Source organism: Podarcis pityusensis (assembly GCF_964106645.2).
Source record: "Podarcis pityusensis genome assembly, chromosome: 1".
Classification (NCBI taxonomy): Eukaryota; Metazoa; Chordata; class Lepidosauria; order Squamata; family Lacertidae; genus Podarcis; species Podarcis pityusensis.
This window is the reverse complement of record NC_138028.1, coordinates 26,854,425-26,868,046: the sequence shown is the minus strand read 5'-3', so window position 1 is coordinate 26,868,046 and position 13,622 is coordinate 26,854,425. Positions and strand designations below refer to the sequence as shown.

General features: G+C 40.0%; 2 long non-coding RNA genes across 4 annotated transcripts in view; both read right to left on the bottom strand.

The window, feature by feature from the left end:
- The window catches only part of LOC308459254, a 106,828-nt gene that overhangs the window by 78,264 nt on the left and 14,942 nt on the right, over nt 1-13,622 (bottom strand). The window lies entirely within an intron of this gene.
- LOC308459360 lies at nt 3,196-12,005 on the bottom strand. Its single transcript, XR_013978026.1, has 2 exons — nt 11,423-12,005; nt 3,196-3,994 (listed from the first exon to the last, which is right to left on the bottom strand). It is a non-coding gene; the product is annotated as an uncharacterized lncRNA (long non-coding RNA).

The following is a 13,622-nucleotide window of genomic DNA, read 5'->3' as shown; positions in this document are numbered from 1 at the left end:
CTCAGAGGCAGAAAGCTCAGATTAGCCAACACAGGGGTGACATAGAATAGGAGAGATGGAGGGGGTGGGACTTTACTTGGAGCAATGCCATTATCATAGGTAGACTGCATTCCTTCGTCTCTCTCTGTGCATAGTGAATAAATTACTTGGTAAGACCTGGTTTTTGTTTATCTGCTTCTTGGCTGCCACTGTGGGAGGGACTGGATTCCCTGAAGCCTGACAGCATCAAAGCATGGACACACACAAGGATAAGTCTGATTGTTTTGGTGGTGGATTCCAACAAAACTTTGTACATCTGCCTTATTCAGAGTGGTTGTCATGAAGGCGCAGCATGCAAATTAGCCCTTCTGTTATCCTTTGAGACACAGCCCTTTTGTTGCCCTTTGTACATAAGCAACAGAGTATTCCCACTTGTTTTCATAGGTTATAGACTTATAATTAAACTGTTGTGCTGAGTGGAAGTTTCATGAGGTTGCTCATTTGACCTCGGTGGAGGTCAAAATTCCATTTTTAATTGCTAAACATTTTGCTACTGCACGCTTCTACTTGGTTTTTAAGGACACTGGTTAAGCCATTCCATGCAACTTTGAAAACTCATTAATTTTGTGTTGTCTTGTTTTTTAAGTCTGTTATCAAAGTTGGTCCAGAGTTTTGGAGAATAATATTCCTTGTATAGCTGATGCAGAGTAACGATTAAGTTTATGAGCTGGACAACCCTCAGTTCAAATATCTCATCTTAGTCATGAATTTGTGAGGTCAGGGGAAGTGTGTGCTGTCACAAGTCAATCTGAAAAGTATGTGCTCTAGTGCTCTGTGCTGTACTTATTTCTAGTCTGTTGTCTGGGTTAGGCCACCGGCAGCACTCTGAAGTAAGGAGCCAAGCAACGAAACAGGTCAATGCTCTGAACTGATAAGTGTAATGAGTCAAGCCAGAAGTCAGAACAAAAGAGCAAGAAGGATTGGAGGACAAGTCAAGAAGCAAGAATAAGCCCAAGAGCCAGGACTGAAGAGCAAGTCAAAACCAGAGGATAAACCAAGAAGAACAAGCCAGGCGTCAAGACTGAAGAACAACCAACAATAAAGGAACATTCCAAAGCTCATGAAAAAAATGTTGCTCAAAGAAGGTTCAGCGAGAGAAGTAAGCTGTTTATAATCCTCCCAGCCTGGAAAGATCTAGTGGTCAGCTTGGGTGGGTCAGTATAGAACGTACTTCACTAAGGAGGCTGCAACACTGCATTATGGGAGTAAAATCAACATTTTTTACTTTACGGATGATTGAAATAATATAAAATGATGTGGGCACTGTACATATATAAATGTTTTCAGAAGGAGTCTACCACTAGCAGTCTGACTGAATTCAAGCACTGCTTCAACTGCCGTACCCCTACACCCACCCTTGATTAAGACCATTCGGGTAGAATTTGAAACTCCATTCATATGCAAGAATATTTGTTGCATGTGTATTTCACATATTGATGTGCCTATTGTATTTGGAGATTTGCATCATTTCGGGTGAAGGTAGGGTTGCCATATGTCAAGGAAAACCTGGACATGTCCTCTTTTGCGGGGTCAACATGCCCATTGGGGAGGATTTTTAAGGAAATGTCCAGTTCGGGTTTTTGAAAAAAAATTGTTTTATGCGAGGGAGGGGGTTGGAGGGGCACACGCAATCTCCAGAGGGCGCTGTGCCGCAGAACCAGAAGCGCCACAATGGAGTGATCAGGTAGGAGCTAGGGTCCTGCCTCTGCTCGGGCTGGCAGTGGCTCAGGCTGTCCTCTTCAAGTACTGGTTAAATGTAAGGGATATTGGCAGAAAATGGGGTATTGCATGATTTGATGAGTCACAGGAAATATTTTAGCCTTCTTCTGCACAACTTCAGAAATAATGAGAACCACCTTATTTTAGGAGAAGCATGTATGGTAAATTTCCTAATGGATGTCAGAATGATCAGAGCCAAGTTTTGTATCGTTCGAACTGTTAACATTCCATCAAAATTTCACTTTGAGTTGTTGAATAGAGAAGCACCACCAATAGGTGAGCAGTGCAGACAATTCTTCTGCATGAAGCACAACATCTTCATTCTCGGACAAAATAGGTCATTGGCTCCCAGAAAGTATAGTCTCCAAAGCAGTTGTACACGTCCAACTGGCTACGTGGTGGTCCACCCTGTGAACAAACAGTTTCTTGATTCCTACAAACACTTAAGGGACAATGTGTATCCCATTTCCTTGTTGTACCAGTCTTTAGGATAAGAAAACACCAGCACCTTAAAAGCCACAGCTTCTCTTTTAGATTTCTGTTCAGGCTGCACAATATGGCTGTAAGTTCCACAGAGGCTGCAGGTAATGCAACAGTAGCAGAGAGATCCAATAATATATATGCCTTTTCTGATGGGTGTGGGCATAATCGTTAAATGTTCTGGCATTTATTAAGTATGTAAATTGATATCTAATTAACTAGCTGCAGCTACCTAGTTAAATGCCAATTAAATGTATTAACATTTCCACACAATTTTAATGTGTCAATAAGAATTTAACTGTACCTTTATTGCCATTGTAATTTTGAGTTAATTACATGACCAAGATGATTTATCTCTTGGGGGGGATTATTAAGTCTTTCTCTTGGCTCTCTTTAAACAAAGTCCTTTTCCCCCTTCCCACTGAATAGAAAATATATTTTATATCTTACCATGAATAAGCCTTGCTATATGTTGCTGGAAGTGTTTAGTGATGAAATAATTTCAATATCTTAGGAGAATTGTAGCACATATTTGTTACACATGCAGAGAGAGAGAGAGAGAGAGAGAGAGAGAGAGAGAGAGAGAGATTATTTTTAACCCAGAGAGAGAGTTTTAATGTTGGGGGCACAGTTGGAAAAGGTTCAGAAATGGAGCATCAAAATGATCATGGGGTATAATGAATGGGCCAATCTGTCATTTTTGGTTTTTCATTCTTTCCAATTATAAGTTCAGTTTCCATTTCCATATCAGTTTGTATTTTTTTAAAGTAATTGTCAGCATTAAAATGTGCACTGGGAACACACACATTTTTGTATGCAATTTTCCCAAATATACACATATTTTCAATTTTTAAATGTGCAATGTGCATGGAAGTCTCCTCATGGTGGAGAATCAAGATGTAGCAGAGCCTACAGGCAGAGCTGGTCATCCATAGGTCAGAGAGAGAGAAATGAGGCTAACATGCACTTAGTTTCTTTATTAAGGAAAGAAAAAAAATGCAAGGACGTTCGTAAAGGCAAGCCCTTTTATGAAGCAGTTGTTCGAACTGTTGTACAACCCCTCATTTGCTCTCTAACCCTCTGAGTCAGGGCCTCTCCCTCTGTGATCCTCTGCTACGGCAAACCCCAGGAGCCTCCCTCTGTACCTACCTAGCTAGTTGCTTGGCAATATGTAACATTTGTCACATTTTAGGAATTAGTGGAGCAGGAGATCCATGGGAGAATTGCAGAGTCTGGCTCCCATCTGTCGTCGCTGTCGGTGCCTGCATCCAAACAGCAAACCTCATAACCCTGGCCTGTGCTGGGTTACTTGCCTGTTTCTGCCTCTTCACTATCCCTCAAGCTCTCTGCTTCTAGTATCTCCCAGCTCATCCCCACTTCTGAGGTGTGGCCAGTGTCCCACCACCAGGCTCCTGGATCTAAGTCATCTTCTTCTGTGTCTTCCCTTGGGGGGCTCTTGGGTGCGTGGCTTCCACCACTCTTCCTCATCCAGCCAGTCCCTGACACAAGATAATGCAGAGTTCTTGGGAGTCTTAAGAACATAAGAAGATCCAGCTGGTCCAATTACTATTTTAATCTAGCATCCTATTCTCACAATATCCTTCGCTCCTTTATCTGAGGCCTCTGTGTATGCTCAGAGTGGTAGAATGCATTTCTGGAAGAGTGAAATGACTCCATTCAGCTTTCCACCAAAACAATTACAGGACTGAATACTTCCCATCCTCAGGTGCCAATATATAGCAATGCAATATCATTTCTGTAAAAAAACAAACCACAAACTCTGCAGCAGATGTAAACAGGCCAGAGTACATGGTATGTGTAGCCTACCTTAGCTAATATTTGTATTTTTGCTTCACATACACTAATTTATACAGCTCAATTGGGCATTGAAGAAGGCAGCATGATTTGTAATTAACTATATTTTTCTGAAGATCTCAATTTTAGCTTCTCTCAACAAATAACAGTAGGCGTTTACCCCCAAATGTGCCTTCAGTTCCCCTGGGTTTAGATTTATTAATGACCATTGGATTCAGAATAAATATGCCAGATGGAAAAATCATTATGTTAGTTCCATTTTCTGAATAACAATTTGGTTTCTCAGTGCTTCAATAATGCATCCTTAATTTTCAACTCGGAGCATCTCTGAAAATACTTGAAATTTGGGGCATCATTTCCTTCTCTCCTCTTATAAATAATGTGTTGCCTGAGTTTATTGAATTTGACATTATAGGTTGAATAATCTCTCTAAAAGCATTTTTGTTTGTATTGGATTTCAGTCTTTGAGGACTACCAAAGAAAGTATTGCAAAAATTAGGAGAAAGGGGAAATTAAACTGAGAAGGCGGCGAACGGCAATGGCGGTCCTCTTCTGAACGGGAGAGGAGGCTCCGCAGGCAACGGGTCGTCCGCTACGGCGAAGCGGAGACCCACTTCGGAAAACCCCAGGCGGCAAGAGCCTGGGGTCTTGAGGCTCGGTGGGCGCCTAGAGCGACCCTCCAAGTGCAGAAGGAACCCCGTAAGGGGCTCCGGAGCACGGAGGGGGGTTGCGGCGCTGTGAGCTGTTTCACAGCCTGAGGAGCGAAGCCGCGCTGCTACTGTCGGTGAGCGCTGATCCCTTTTCCTGCTAAATTACGGATCCGGACGAAAAAGCAACTAATTTGTGAGTAAAAGACTGAATCACTTGAAATTTGAGATTTTAAAAGGGAAACTTGAATTGGCTTGAACTTGGCTGTGAGCGGAGAGACGTGGAAGCAGGAAGTCCGTCTTCCGCAGCCATTGAACTTGGAAAAAAGCAATCAGCTGGAGGAGTGGAGGCTGAAAGAAAGAGACTCTAAGTTTTACAGATCTAAGCATCTATTTGAACTTGCATTTTAAAGTAAAGACTTTAAGTTAAAGATTTGGGATTTCTATTTGCACTTGACTTTCCTCCTCTTATTGGATTACAAATTAAAAGGTGAAACCCAGAGTCAGGAGCTGCCTGAGTACTAAGGGAGCTGTCAGTACTGCAGATTTGGATACTGTATATTGGAACTTGAAACAATCTGAGGGTATTGAGACCTTTTAAATTTGAAACATTCTTTTTGGAGATAAATAAGCACTGCCTGCAACAAGGTGACCATTTATAAACTCTGCTAAACATTTGTATTTGAAGGTTCTTGGACATTAAATTAGACTCTGAAAGACAGATTAAGCTCCCTCTAGAGGATTGGATTATAACAGTGATTTTACATACACTTTTTACTTTCGATTCCTTTGCTGTTTGCTTGCTCTGGACCTTTCCATTCCCATGGGAACAACTCAGTGTGACCTTGACTGACAGATAACGTTGGAATGAGTGGCACAAGAAAAAGAGGGAGAGCTAAACAAACAACTCTAACAACTCTAACCTCAGCTTCACAGACACGCAGATCATCTGTGCCTACTTTGCCCTCAGAAGTGGAGGGTGAGGGCGAAGCAGAGCAGTTACAACTGGAAGATATGGCCTCAGGAGCATCTGCTTCTGTACTAGACAAAATCTTTGAAAAATTGGAAGCTTTGGACAAGAAAGCAGATGCGCAATCAGCAAAGATTGATAAAAACACAGAATGTCTAAATAAATTAACCACACAAGTGGCACAGAATGCACAAGCAATTGGACAGCTAACGGAGGCCTCAGCAGAAAATCGGAAATTGACTGAGGATACCAGACAAAGATTTGAAAATTTAGAGCAAGAGGTAAGACCACTCACTAAACAAGTTGGGGAACACCAGATTTATCTCTCGATGATAGAACTGCGAAACCGTGAGAACAACTTAAGGATTAGATCACTACAAGAGGCAGAAGAAGGAAATCTAACTGAGTTTTTGACCAAAGAATTCTCCAAGTTCTGGAACTTGGAAGAAAAGGACTTTAAAATTGTGTCAGCTTTCAGACTTGGAAGATTCATAAAGAAGGAGAGGCCCAGAGACTGTTTGATAACATTGAGATCAAAGGAGGAAAGGGATAAGATTTTGGGACTACACTTTGTAAAATCACTGGAGGTGTTGGATAGAAGAATTGAAATTTATAAAGATATCCCAAGACTACTGCTTGACCTTAGAACCGCCTATTCTGAACTTGTTAAACTACTAAGGAGCAACGCAATTCCATTCAGGTGGGAATTTCCTCAAGGATTTTCTTTTACCTTTAGAGGGAGAAAGGTCAAAGTGAGAACACTGGAAGAGAGAGACAAATTCCTGTCTACACACGGAGAGGACCTTCAAAAAAGAATTGAATTACCTCCTGGGCCTGAGGCAACGCCAATACCAACATCAGCATCTGTGGAACCTGAAGACCCTGAGAAGATACCACACCTTGAAAAATAACCAGATAGTTCAGGATGTCTCTGCAACTGTTGAGCTGGAATATTAATGGTTGTAACATTCCGGAAAAAAGGAAGAAAATATTTCATATATTAAAAAAAGAACAATTGGACATTATTTGTTTACAAGAAACACATGTGACGAGGCTCCACAGAAAAGTGTTAATAAATAAAAGATTGGGCCAGGAATTTGTATCTTCAGACAAAGTTAAGAAGAGAGGCGTAGTGATATATGCAAAAGAGAGCCTGTCACCTAAATTCCTATTTAAAGATGATCATGGAAGAATTTTGGCTATTGAGATACAATATCAAGGAGAGAAACTGCTGATATTAGGAATTTATGCACCTAATGAAGGGAAATCGGAATTTTACAGGAAGTTGCAGGAGACAATGCTGGACTATCTAGACTACAACAACATCATAATGATGGGAGATATGAATGGGGTCGTATCAACTAACATGGACAAGTCACAAAGTCAAAATGTTACAAAAGACGGCAGACTACCTAAAACCTTTTTTGAAATGATTGACAATATGGACTTGATTGACATTTGGAGGACAAAGAACCCACTAGGAAGAGAGGGAACATTCTTTTCTGAAGCCCAACTGACCTGGACAAGAATCGACCAAATATGGATTTCTAGAGGCCTGGCACCTAAGGTCAGAAAAGTGGAAATCTGCCCAAAGACCTGCTCCGACCACAATGCAGTAAAGATGGATATGACACTATTACCAACTGGATCCTTTAGATGGAAGATGAATGACAATTTGTTTAGAGATCAGGAAATTACCAAGAAGGCCCAAAAAGTTTTGAAGGACTATTTTGAGATAAACATGAATAATATGGTGGAAAAAAGAATAATCTGGGACGCAAGCAAAGCTGTAATGAGGGGATTCTTGATACAACAGAATGCAGTGAAGAAAAGAACACAAAATGAGAAAAAAGATAAGATCTTGGATAAAATAAAAGAATTAGAGAAGAAACTAAGAGTGAATCCGAAGTCACAGCCAACTCTGAGAGAAATTAAACTCTATCAAACACAATATTCTAAATTGATAAATCAGGAAATTGAATGGAAGGTTAAATTAATGAAACAAAAAACGTTTGAGTCGGCGAATAAATGTGGAAAACTGCTAGCTTGGCAGTTGAAGAGAAGACAAAGATTAAATACTGTTACAAACTTAGAGGTTGATGGAAAAAACATCCAGAATCCAGTGGACATTAGAAAGTGTTTCCAGAGATACTTCAAAAAATTATACACCCAAGGGCCGCAAGATGATGTTGAGATTAAACAATTTTTGGCAAAAAACGGATTATCTAAATTGTCACAAGAAAATAGGACAATCCTGAATTCTAAAATAACACGACAGGAGATCGAACAAGCTATCCAGAACATGCAACTTGGCAAATCTCCAGGACCAGATGGGCTGACCTCCAAGTACTATAAGACATTGAAAGACTACTTGATACAACCTTTGATGGAGGTCAGCAATGAAATTATGGAGGGGAGGAGGGCACCGGAGTCGTGGAAGGAAGCGTTTATCACATTAATACCAAAGTCGGAAGCTGAAAAGACACAACTTAAGAACTACCGTCCCATCTCTCTCTTAAATGTGGATTACAAAATATTTGCAGACATTTTGGCAAATAGATTTAAAAAAGTTTTAAATGAAGTAATTCATAAGGACCAGGCTGGCTTTCTCCCAGGAAGACATCTGTTTGCTAATACAAGGAACATTATTGACATTTTGGAACTTTTGCAAACAGATATAAATACAAAAGCAGTTTTAATTTTTATAGATGCGGAGAAGGCCTTTGACAATATCTCCTGGAAATTTATGATGGGAAATTTAAAAGAGATGGGAGTGGGACGGGGTTTTGAGAATGGGATTGAGGCGATATATTCAGAACAGAAAGCTAAACTGATAGTTAATAATGTGGTTACGGAAGAGTTTAAAATTGAAAAAGGGACACGACAAGGTTGCCCTATTTCCCCTTTGTTATTTATTTCGGTTCTGGAAGTGCTATTGAACATGATTAGAAGGGATCAGTTGGTGGAAGGAATTCAGGTCGGTCAGAAACAATATAAATTAAAAGCTTTTGCAGATGACCTGGTTTTGACCTTGCAGAAGCCAGAGCCCAGTACGAAAAGAGTATTACAACTGATTAATGACTTTGGTCGGGTGGCTGGATTTAAATTAAATAAACAGAAAACTAAGGTTTTGGGGAAAAACTTGACTAATACAGAGTCAGAACGGTTTCAGAATGAGATGGAACTTAATGTGGTGAAAAAAGTAAAATACCTAGGGGTAAACATAACAGCAAAAAATCTAAGTCTATTTAAGGATAATTATGAAAAATGTTGGACAGAAATTAAGAGAGACTTAGATAGTTGGTCAAAATTGAAACTTTCTTTGTTAGGCCGAATTGCTGCTATCAAGATGAATGTATTGCCAAGGATGTTGTTCTTATTTCAAACACTTCAGGTTTTGGACAAAACGGAGTGCTTTCAGAAGTGGCAGAGAGATATTTCCAAGTTTGTCTGGCAGGGCAAAAAGCCCAGAATTAAGTTTAAGATATTAACCGATGCAAAACAAAGAGGGGGCTTTGCCCTGCCAGACTTAAAGTTGTATTACGAAGCCGCAGCGTTTTGCTGGCTAAAAGACTGGCTACTTCTTGAAGACACTGATGTGTTAGATTTGGAAGGGTTTAACAATACCTTTGGATGGCATGCATATTTATGGTATGACAAGGTTAAAGCAAACAAGGCCTTTAAGAACCATATTGTCAGAAAATCATTGTTTAATGTCTGGTCAAAATATAAAGACTTGCTGGAAAATAAAACACCAAGGTGGCTTTCACCTTTGGAAGCCAAGGCCCGAAAAAGACCCAATATGGAGGCTAAATGGCCAAAATATTGGGAAATACTAGAAAAGGATGGAGACAAATGGAAATTGCAGAGTCTAGAGAAAATGAAAGACAAAGTGCGAGATTGGTTACATTACGCTCAGATCAAAGAAGTTTTTAAAAATGATAAGAAATTAGGGTTCCAGGTGGAGAAATCGAAACTAGAAACAGAATTGTTAGAACCAAAGATTAAGGTACTTTCAAGGATGTATAACTTGCTGTTGAAATGGAATACACAAGATGAAACGGTTAAATCGGCTATGATAAGGTGGGCACAGGACATTGGGCATAATATCATGTTTGAGGACTGGGAGAGGTTGTGGAGTAATGGATTGAAATTTACTGCATGTAACGCCCTGAAAGAAAATGTAATGAAAATGATTTATAGATGGTATATGACCCCAGTCAAACTTGCTAAAATTTACCACCTGTCTGATAATAAGTGTTGGAAATGCAAAGAGTGCGAGGGAACGTTCTTCCACCTCTGGTGGACTTGCCCTAAAGTGAAGGCGTTCTGGGAAATGATTTATAATGAACTGAAAAAGGTATTTAAATATACCTTCACTAAGAAACCAGAGGCTTTCCTTTTGGGTATTGTCGGCCAAGGGGTGGCAAAGAAGGACCAGACATTTTTTATGTATGCAACAACAGCAGCAAGGATACTTCTCGCAAAACACTGGAAAACTCAAGATCTACCCACACTGGAAGAATGGCAGATACAACTGATAGACTACATGGAATTGGCTGAAATGACTGGCAGAATCCGTGACCTGGGAGAAGAGAGGATTGAGGAGGATTGGAAGAAATTTAAGAACTATTTACAAAAGCATTGTAATTTGAGTGAATGCTAAATAAGATGCTAGACTAAAACAACTGAGCACCACTAAATTTAGAAGTTTTTTAAGAAAATAAGTAAGACTGTGAAAATTTAGCTCCTTTTGAGAATTATATGATTATGAAATATAGAAGGGATATAAGATTTTAAATAAGATGATAAATTGCTGACAAAATGTTTCAACGATGAAAATGGGAGCGGGAGATGTGAGGAAGTCCAAAGAAAATGTGAAAATATGTCAAGATCGATGTTACATTGTTTATCATGTCTATTTTTATTGTAAAATTTAATAAATTGCTTTAAAAAAAAAAAAAATAAACTGAGAAGGCATATGAATAGCTCTCTTCATCTCCATGGCAGCCTAATTTAAGATAGGCACACGGGTGCATGATAACAAATACATTTGAAGGAATAGAAATTGCAATGAGCTTCTGTGCTAAAGATATGGCCTGCACCAAATAACACCTCTTTGGGCATGTGTAATATTTGCTGTAGTTAAGTGTGTCTTACTATTATCTGAGAGTGAAAGCCTGTCCTTGTGTTTAGTTATGATACCAATGGCTATATGAAATGTGAGATCGGGCTGGGGATATTAAATGGCGTAGTTTTTCGCTCTGCCCTACATTTGTTGCAAGCAGCACTGTTCCATTTCCGCTGTAGTTTACCCTCCTCTGAAAACGGCATTATTCATCTCACTGTCCACTGTTGCAAAATTATGTCACCTACATAATTTCTGCAACTGATTATGTAAATTGCACTGCCATTACTTTACCCCACTCCCATTCATTCCAGTGCAAAGGAAACACAATGCTAACGGGCAACAAATGTAATGCATTATGCATTTTTTTGCAGACTGAAAGCAACAGCAGCAGCCAATATTGATGTATTTGCAGGATTGTTTTCTGTTCCAGACTTAGGACAAATAAGTGAATATCAGGAATTTCTACTCCTGTTTCTACCAGAGTCCTCCAAAATCCCTGGCCTGGCATTTAGTGCATGGAATCGCATGAGCACTGTTCCAGAGTATTTTTCATTCTCATGTATATTATATCTATTCGAAAAAAGTTTGGTTAATGAAGAAATTACATATCTTTCTACTCACGAGTGTTGAACTAATTGGCTGATGAAGAATTCAACAAAACAGTAGTTGTTATTCGGAAACACTGTTCAGCAGAGTTCAGAGTTGGACATCAGAATCGGACATTTGCTGATTATACAAAGCTTCACAGCTTGCTCTACGCTGGGTAAAATCTGGCACTGTGATTCATTTAAGGACTTTCAGAGACTTCAGTTTGTTAGTTTTGATGTTTTGAATTAGTCCATAAAGATTTTCACATTGTACAGTGGTACCTCGGGTTACATACACTTCAGGTTACATACACTTCAGGTGACAGACTCCGCTAACCCAGAAATAGTACCTCGGGTTAAGAACTTTGCTTCAGGATGAGAATAGAAATCGTGCAGTGGCGGCACGGCAGCAGCAGGAGACCCCATTAGCTAAAGTGGTGCTTCAGGTTAAGAACAGTTTCAGGTTCAGAATGGACCTCCGGAACGAATTAAGTTCTTAACCCGAGGTACCACTGCAATTGTTTCTGGCCATCGTATTGCTTTTGATATTGCTGACAATGACAAATCTAGCAAGATCATACACCTGACGACCACCATAATCATGAGTGGGACAATCTACAAAAGTATATACTATTTGACACTTACCTGAGTCACCTCCATAGCTGAAGGCAGTAAGTAATGCTTCTGAATGCCAGTTCTTGGAAGCCACAGGAGGGGAGAGTGTCATTGCACCTAGGTCCTGCCTGCAGGCTTCAAATAGCTGTTGGCAGCTGTGAGAACAGGATACTGACCTAGATGGGCCTGATCCAGAAGGCTCCTCTTACATTCTTATTCAACAGAAAGTTGGAATTAATATGAAGTAATGGCTAAAGAATAACAGCTCTTTAAGAAATAGGAAAACGAAGGACTCTTATTAGGCTGCTTCCTTTGCTAAAAAAGCGTGATACATCTAAATTTGTGTTATAATAGTAATCTTGGTCTGAGGCGGAAAACAATATGAAAGTAATCAGAAGCTGAACGACAGGTTGGGGAGATGAAATAGTTCAGCAAAGACAAAAGAGATGGGTGTGTATAATTATTTCAAGCTATGTAGCAACAGCAACAGCAAATCATGTAAATTGATAATAAAAAAACTTAGGTGATTAAATTTAATTTTGTACTTAGGGTACTCCCAAGAGGACGGTCTGCTTGTCAGCATATAAAATTTACAGCAATAAGGCAGTGTAAACATTGAGAGTCATTACCCTGAGTGTGGCAGATATTTAAGGATGAAAATGTTAAACCTAAGAAAGGTTATCTTGCAAAGTCTGTATGTAAAAAACTGCATTTTTTTATGGGAAGGTGCTTGCAAAAATGCCTAGATTAGGAAAATAAAGCGAAATTATGTCCCTAGTACATAGAGATGGGGACGGAATTCAGCTCTATTTGCTTTTAATGGTGAGCTTACCTAATGCACTCTTTTGGAAACACTACACCATGGGTGGGGAAGCTTTGAGGCGCCAGAGGCCAGATCCCTATGAGAATCTGCTTGGGCCAAATCTAGCATGTGGGAGGGGCTGGATACCTGTCAAGCATGTGATATCATCCCCCCCCCCAAAGTTGGCATCCAGCCACTTTTAAATCTCATTGATTTCATTGCCACTTTTAAATCTCATTGATTTCATTGCCACTTTTAAATCTCATTGATTTCATGTCCTTTAACTTTCTTCCAGTGAAATCAAGCAGACTTAAGCCTACTCAATTTTTATAAATAGTAACAATTTTGAGAAATTGGTATCTGAAGAAGTGTGCATGCACACGAAAGCTTATACCAAGAACAAATTTAGTTGGTCTCTAAGGTGCTACTTGATTTATTTATTTTTAAAATATTTTTGATGAATAACATGGGTGGTGTGTGCTCTAAACCACTGAGCCTCTTGGGCTTGCCGGTCAGAAGGTCAGCAGTTTGAATCCCCGTGACGGTATGAGCTCCCGTCGCTCTGCCCCAGCTCCTGCCAACCTAGCAGTTCAAAAGCATACCAGTGCAAGTAGATAAATAGGTACCACTCTGGCGGGAAGGTAAACAGTGTTTCCGTGCGCTGCTCTGGTTCACCAGAAGCAGCTTAGTCATGCTGGCCACATGACCTGGAAAGCTGTCTGTGGACAAACGCCGGCTCCCTCGGCCTGAAAGCGAGATGAGTGCCGCAACCCCATAGTTACCCTTGACTGCACTTAACCATCCAAGAATTCTTTAC